General features: G+C 43.0%; 1 non-coding gene across 1 annotated transcript; it reads right to left on the bottom strand.

Annotated features, from left to right (window-relative positions):
* Nucleotides 1-686: 686 nt before the first annotated feature.
* LOC120250846 lies at nucleotides 687-792 on the bottom strand. The gene has a single exon (XR_005533179.1). It is a non-coding gene; the product is annotated as a small nucleolar RNA R71 (small nucleolar RNA).
* Nucleotides 793-7,645: the final 6,853 nt, after the last annotated feature.

Genomic DNA, 7,645 nt, shown 5'->3' with positions numbered 1-7,645 from the left:
ACGCAAAAGGGCATTGTTAAGTTTTTGGCGTTGTTACAGGGGAATAGGCGTTTTGGAAACACTTTGCACTTTGCTATTTTAACTATTCATCATTTATTCTATTTCACACTTACTTATTCTTCCATCATTATGATTTGTTTTCTTTTCTTTAGTTACATCTCCAGGTTTTGACCTGAGGAAACCCTTCGACATTGGCTGAAGGAAATCCAGACATTAACTGAAGAATTCATATAAGGGGAAAAGAACTTGTGCAAGAACAGTCAAATCAAGCTAAAATAGAAAGTGAAGGGTCTGATAACATGGCAGAACAGAATGAGCAGCAGAGGACATTATCAGATTATGCCAGACCCGCAATTCTTGGCACGCAGTCTAGTATTGTGCAGGCACCAATCATGGCTAAGAATTTTGAACTCAACCAAGGCTTCATCCAGATGTTACAGTAGTCTGCACAATTTAATGGTTTGGCCGATAAAGATCCAAAGAATCACATTGAGAACTTGGAAGTGTGTGACATGCTCAAGATTAATGGTGTTACGGATGATGCTATCAAGTTGAGAGCCTTTCCATTTTCTTTGAAAGGGATAGCAAAGCAATGACTACATTCATTACCTAGAGCATCGATCACTACATGGGAGTAGATGGTAGAAGCTTTTCTTACCCAATATTTCCCTCTCGGAAAATCCGCGAAGCTTAGGAATGAAATATCATCTCTGTGCAAACAGAATTGGAGTCTCTATTTGAGACATGGGATAGGTTCAAGGAGCTCCTACGGAAATGTCCTCAACATGGGTTTCCAGAGTGGATGATCATTTAGACTTTCTATAATTGTTTGAACCCAAACACGAAGCAGTTACTTGATGCTGCAACATGAGATACCTTAGGAAGCAAGACCCCTGATGAGGCCCGACATCTCATTGAAGAAATAGCTATAAATAGTTATCAGTGGAACACAAGGGACAGAAAGAAGGTAGTCGGGCTTCATGAGATTGATGTAGTTACCTCATTGGCATCCTAGGTTGAGTCATTGAACAAGAAGTTATACACTCTAACTTCTCCTAGAGTGGCGGCTATGATGAGTTGCACTAGGTGTGGGGGAGGACATGCTCCATCCAATTGCCCGGTCTCTATTGGTGGTACATCCTCGGTGGAAAAAGTGGATTTTTTAAGGACTGCAATGAGAGGCCAAGGGAATCCATATAGCAACACCTACAATCCAGGTTGGAGGAGCCACCCAAACCTTTCTTGGAATAATCAAGGGAAATAGAAGATGATGTCACCACCCGGTTTCCAACAACAACAACAACAAGCCTCGAATATAGAGAATTGAGTTTCAGGGTTGGAGAACCAGATGACCAACCTAGATAAGGCTTTGACCAAGTTCATTGCATCATTGGATACAAGATTTCAGTCGGTTAAAGCCACATCATTGCACAACTACACCGCATCATTGCACAACTTAGAGAATCAAGTGGGCCAAATTGCGAAGTCACTCTCGGAAAGACCTCAAGGAAATTTGTCTAGAAACACAGAGACAAACCCAAGAGAACATGTGAAGGCGATCACTTTGAGAAGTGGTCATGAAGTTGAGAGTAGGCTCCCAAGTGAGAAGACTAGTGTTGAAGCACCCGAGGTCGTGGAGGTTAAGGAGAGAACCAAAGGAAAGGAGGTGTCAACCCCACCCTACAAGCCAAGAATCCCTTATCCTTCAATATTGAAGAACGATCAAAATTATGAGCAATATAAGAAGTTCTTCGGTCTATTCAAGCAGTTGCATATCAATATCCCATTTATGGAGGCGTTGTCTCAAATACCTCGCTATGTAAAGTTTCTCAAGGACCTCAGGACCAACAAGAGGAAGGAGAGTGCATCTTTGACCTTAGAAGCTTCATGTTCTCCGGTGTTGCAAAAGAATATGCCAAACAAGAAGAAGGACCACGGAAGCTTCATCATTCCGTGCAACATTGGCAACTTGGGTGAGGAGAAGGCATTAGCAGACTTAGGGGCTAGTATCAATGTCATTCCTTACACATTCTTCTAAAATCTAGGCTTGGGAGAGCCTAGGCCCACTCGGATGACACTTCAATTAGCTGACCGAACGGTTAGACATCCGAGGGGCATCATCGAAGACATGCTTGTGAAGGTTGACAAATACATATTTCCTGTTGACTTTGTAGTGTTGGATGTTGATGGGGATGTTGATATCCCATTGATACTTGGGAGGTCATTCTTGAGCACTTCCAAGGCTCTTACATACATGGACGATGGGGAATTGACTGACACACCCCTTGTGTGTGACCCGCAAGTGCACGGGTTTGTCGAAGAAATAAATCCTAGGTGAGTGGGTATCATATCCTCAGGGAATAGTGAATATAAACACAACGATTGCTACTTAACTAAATGAAGATGAAACAATAATGGTGTGGATAAAATCAATGTGAAAAAACTAAAGAAAATAAGAAAGAGAGGCACGATAAAATGAGAGGAAAGGCAATCGATAGAAAGTGGGCCACTCGAACATTGCTCCCCCTAGAGTTATTGATTAAAGTGTAAGACTAACTATTATGTCTCCTAACTGATGCTTAATGAGTCGTGAAAATCCTAAAATACACGGTCCTAAACCTAAGGTCAACCGTGACTATACACTATGTCCCGGAGGAGAAATCCCTCAGTCTCAACACCTCACACTGTACAAAGTAGCAAGAAGTTATGGGATTCCAAGTGATAAACCCTATTCCTACATGTAGATCTAACCCTTCGGTCCAGGTGAAAGACCCTTAGTCATCATTAAGCCCCAAATACTAAGGATTACTTCAACGCTTCACTCTTTTGCTTACGCAACTAAGCCCCAGCGGAGTTCCTATCTTAGCACTTCCCCTTTTGTGACCGCAAAGAACTCTAGGAAATGGAGGTAGGATAAATTACATCGGAGGAGAAAAGGAATGCTTCGCTACCACTTGACTCACCCTCTCAACCCTCTCCAATCTTGCTTTGTTTAACTCTCATGGTGTGTCACTCATTCACAATGATTACCAATGTAGACTCTCAACCCTAGTGTCACTCTAAGGGAGGAATCATTCAACAAATATTCAACATTGGAATTCAATTAAAGACATCAATTAAGGAAAACATAATAAAAGGTCAATGAAACAATAGCATCCTAGGGTTTAGAAGTCCAAGTACCCACTAGGGGGTTTAGCTCTCCATGAATCAAGATACAATCAATAATGAAATCAAAAGTAGAAACATGTAATCCAATAATAAAACCCCCTCGATATTTGTGTCGATGGTCTTGTGAAGTAGCCTCGTCTTCTCCAAAGGTTCCTTGTTAAGCCTAGGGCACACCTTGCTGGATCGGTGCCGATGAAAGCTCCCCCAATAACTATCTTCCAAGAGAAATACGGTGTCGAACCCGTAGAACCACTCCAAAAGCCTTGTCAAAGCCCTCTAAACCCCAGCCGCAAGCCTCTCAAAAGATGGAGAAAAGATCGAAAGACGGATTCTGAAATCGGGCTGAATCGCGGCTTTATATAGGGCTGGAATCGGGAATCCACATGGGCATGTGGAATTTCCACACGCCCGTGTGAATCTGTAGAAAGTCTGTTTTCGGCGATCTGTGAACAGTAACTTCTCAATGATTTGCAACAGTACCTGCTACAATACTCTGCTAAAAATACTCCCGAATCCAACACTTTTTATTGAGGCAACACAAACAACATACGTCTATGTTGTAGATCAAGTTGCATCTTCAAGTAAAAGCACATTTAATGGGAATCTTGCTAGCCTTTCACAAGTCAGAACACATGAGTGTGACTGCCTTTATGCCCCTCCAATTTACATATTACATCAAGCATAATGGAGGTTGGCACACATTCATATGTCTTCGAGCACAACTTCCATCTTTTCGTGTGTCTATTTCAAGATTCCATCAACATAATACATTTGCAATCTACTTTGGCTCCTTTCTTCTCTATTTGGCTCCACAACCCTATATGCGCAAATGAACAAAAAACACAAGTATTAGCAATAAAACCAGATAAAAGTAATGCTCATAATAAGAAAAGAATACTTCGTATTCTTAGTACACAAGCACTTATCAGACTCTCCCACACTTAAGCTTTTGCTTGTCCTCAAGTAAAAATAAAACATTGAAGCATAGAAGAATGAAATATTGAAAGTGCTTGGCCTTAGGTTCACCAAAGCATGCAAGGGAAGCATTCTATGAGTAAGGGAAATTTCAACACTAAATACGAAAAATCATTGCTCTAGCTAAAAACTCGAATAAAAAAGGACAACAAACCCGAAATCGTGTAAGTGTGTGTAAACTCATTCAAGTAGACCCAACTTATACTCCTCAAAGTTCTAGGTATAAAGGGACTTATTTATCTACAAAAACAATACAAAATAAAGAGATGGTAGTAGCTTCACACATCCTCTAAAGTAGCCCTTTCCAAAGCGCACGCTAAGGTGGCTTTCACACTTTTGAGGTAGTAGCTCTTTCTACCGGGTAGTAGCTTTCACAATTAAACCCATGCTCTAGTAGTTTTTTTTTTCAACAAAATTAACACAAGAAAACAACACTAACTAGTCCCTTAAACATCGAACTTGAGTTTCCAAAAGGGTTTAATGAGCAAGTAGTGCAAAAATTGTCATTCGGGCAAAGATTCCTAGAAATTCAAGTAAACACTAGAGCATGAGAACATTCAATGTTAACAATTCCCCTAAACTTAAGACTACAATCATTGCAACTAAGATGAACCGCCATTGGCTACATGAGCATGTATTTCAGTCAAAACTTATGTAATGATCATGTGTAATGTGAATTCCCCCCCCCACACTTAAGATGTACATTGTCCTCAATGTACGCAAGCAAGCACAATAGGATATAAGTCAATCAAAAGCATATGTGGAAGTGGGCAATTGAAACAAGACTCCCCTAAACTCCAAATGGTACTTTTGATGGAGCTATAATCATTGAGAATCGAGTCTCAATGAGTTGTGGAGCACACACGGCCATAAGACCGTGTCCATGACTAGTTCCTCAAATTCCATACTCACAAGACCATTTGCACGTATACATAAGGGGGTTCAGTGAAGCTCAACAAAAACAAAAACAACTTGAGTATATAAATATAAGATAATGAAATACAACTCAAAACAAAAATAAAAGATAAACTCAGAAGGAAGATTCCTTCTGAATGATACAAGTTCAAAATAAAATACATAAATGAAATACGAAAACATAAAAACAAAGAAAAGAAAAGACACATCAAGCGTCAGTGTCGTGCTCGGTTGCCTCTGCTACTGGTGTTGACGATGATGATGCTGGTGGATCAATCGGTGCCTGAACTGGTGATGGTGGTACTATGGATGTCTGAGGGGGTCCTTGGTCGCATAATGAATGGTGAAGCCACGTCTCTCTCAAGTAGCTGCTGTAGAATATCCAGACATGCTATCACCTAAGTGTGATTAGCAGCCTATAGTGCACGAACCTCAGCCAAATCACTCTGGAGCACCCCTACAGCACTCTCGAGCCTATCAAGGTGGTCTTGGGCTCAAGGTGGAGAAAAAATACAGACTGGTGGTAGCTCCTGCGTTATGGGGGGTGCCTCTACCTGTGCCTGCTTAGTCTGTGGCTCAAGTACTGGCTGGGACCCCTCTGCTGTGTCTCCCTCAGCCTCAACTGATTCTGGTAGGGGCATGTTCAGCACATACACCCCACATCTATATCTCCGGATCATACCCATCAGTCGTATGGTCTCTAGGCCGAGGGGTGCGGGTTTGATCGTCTTCTCAGCCCCTCTGATGGCGTCCAGTAGACCCATCCCGATGATGAGTCTGGTAATGTACGGGCCTGAGAAATAACTCCAATCCTGGTGTACTGACCCGGATGCCTCAAGTACTCTGCTACAATGTGCCCAAGATGGAGTGGCGTGCTTTGAACCATCGAATAAAGGTATAACATCTCCTGCCTGCTCAGGACGCCGGTACTATCACCACGGCCGTTCACCGACCTGCTCAAGATGGCATGAATGTAGCAATACGCAGGTCGGGAAAGACACGTGGCCTTAGATACCCCGGGCTCATACTGTCCCTGTCCACACAGCGCTCTGTATGCATGCTACGGCGTCAAGCTACCGGGGTAGTGTGTAGGCAGCTGCTCGTAATCCTCTGTGTCAGTGAATGCTTCATCATAAAGTCTGAATCAGACCAAAAATTGAGTGACGCTCATACTATAGTGATGTCCAAATGCTCTGAACTATATAGCGTCAGTGTTGTCAAATCAGGAATATGATCGGTTAAACCTGAATGAAGCAAGCACCTCCAAAGTAAGCAGCCGAATAGCTGGCTCTCGGATTGATAATAACATCCTCTAGCTTCCCACAGAAAGCAGCTCCTCCATCTTGTTAGCCACATCATCGGCTAGCTGAACCTCCCTGAGTGAACTCAAGTCTGGGACTCACGTCTGCCCGAACTTGAGCTTCGATAACCGCTCAAACCGAGCCTGGTGCTCGGGAATGGTGAACTCTATACTCTCCTGCTCAGGTAATGTCTCACGTAGGTGCTTATCGGCCGGTTTCTTAGTCTTGGAAGCTATATCTGCAAATGTTGAAAAGAAAATCGATCAAATAAACTCATAAACAATACTGTAGGAATCCACACGGTCATGTGGAAATTCCACACACCTGTGTTAATCCACGGTGTATGAAAGTCGCACGGCCCTTGTGCTAAAAACTCAGAAATTCATCATAAATTCATTCTAAAATGATTCTAAAGCATGAATCTATCATTTCGACATCCAAACGAAGCACATTCACAAGATTCAATCGAATAAAATCAAGTATGGTGAAGAAAAGAGAGAATAAGGGTTTATCGATAAGATGAAGATAGAAAACTTGAAATCTGTCGGAAAACTCGAGTAAAATCCCTCTAAAACGATGGTGTGAAGTCGGGAGAGTACGAGAGAGTGTTCTTTTGGAGTGGAGAAGTGTAAAAATGAAAAGGTTGATAAGATTTATGAAGAAAACTCGCTGCCTTTAGCATTCTGTATATCCACACAGGCGTGTGGAAATTACCTACGCCCGTGTGACTCTACAAGGGAGCTTAACAGGGGCACTCACACGCCCTTGTGTGCTCTCGAGATAGCACTCTGAACCTCTGAACACATCGACACGGGCGTGTGGAAATTCTCCATGCCCATGTGCCCGACCCACAGGGGCATCCACACGCCCATATGGCTCCTCTATCCAACCAAGAAAAATTCTGACTGTTCCACACGCCCCTGTGGAAATTCCACATGGGCGTGTGGATCTTCACAGGGGTACTCACAGGGGCATCCACATGCCCCTGTGTCTTCTCGAGATGGCAAGGTCTTCTTTGTAGGAAATCACACGGGCGTATGGAAATTACCCACGCCCATTTGTAATGCACAGGATCAGATATAGGGGCAGCCACACGGCCCTATGTTTTCTCGGGATAGAGCTCTGAACGTCTGCAGAGAAACACACGCCCATGTGGAAATGCCAACCGGGCGTGTGACCGTCACAAGGTCATTTACAGGGGCAGACACACGCCCCTATGTCCTCTCGGGTTGAGCTCTGAATGCAAATGCACGCCCGTGTGGAATTTCCATACAGCCGTGTGTTTC

This window comes from Dioscorea cayenensis, chromosome 19, assembly GCF_009730915.1.
Source record: "Dioscorea cayenensis subsp. rotundata cultivar TDr96_F1 chromosome 19, TDr96_F1_v2_PseudoChromosome.rev07_lg8_w22 25.fasta, whole genome shotgun sequence".
NCBI classification, from domain to species: Eukaryota; Viridiplantae; Streptophyta; class Magnoliopsida; order Dioscoreales; family Dioscoreaceae; genus Dioscorea; species Dioscorea cayenensis.
Note: the sequence above shows the minus strand (reverse complement) of the source record. Positions and strands in the feature narration are given on the sequence as shown.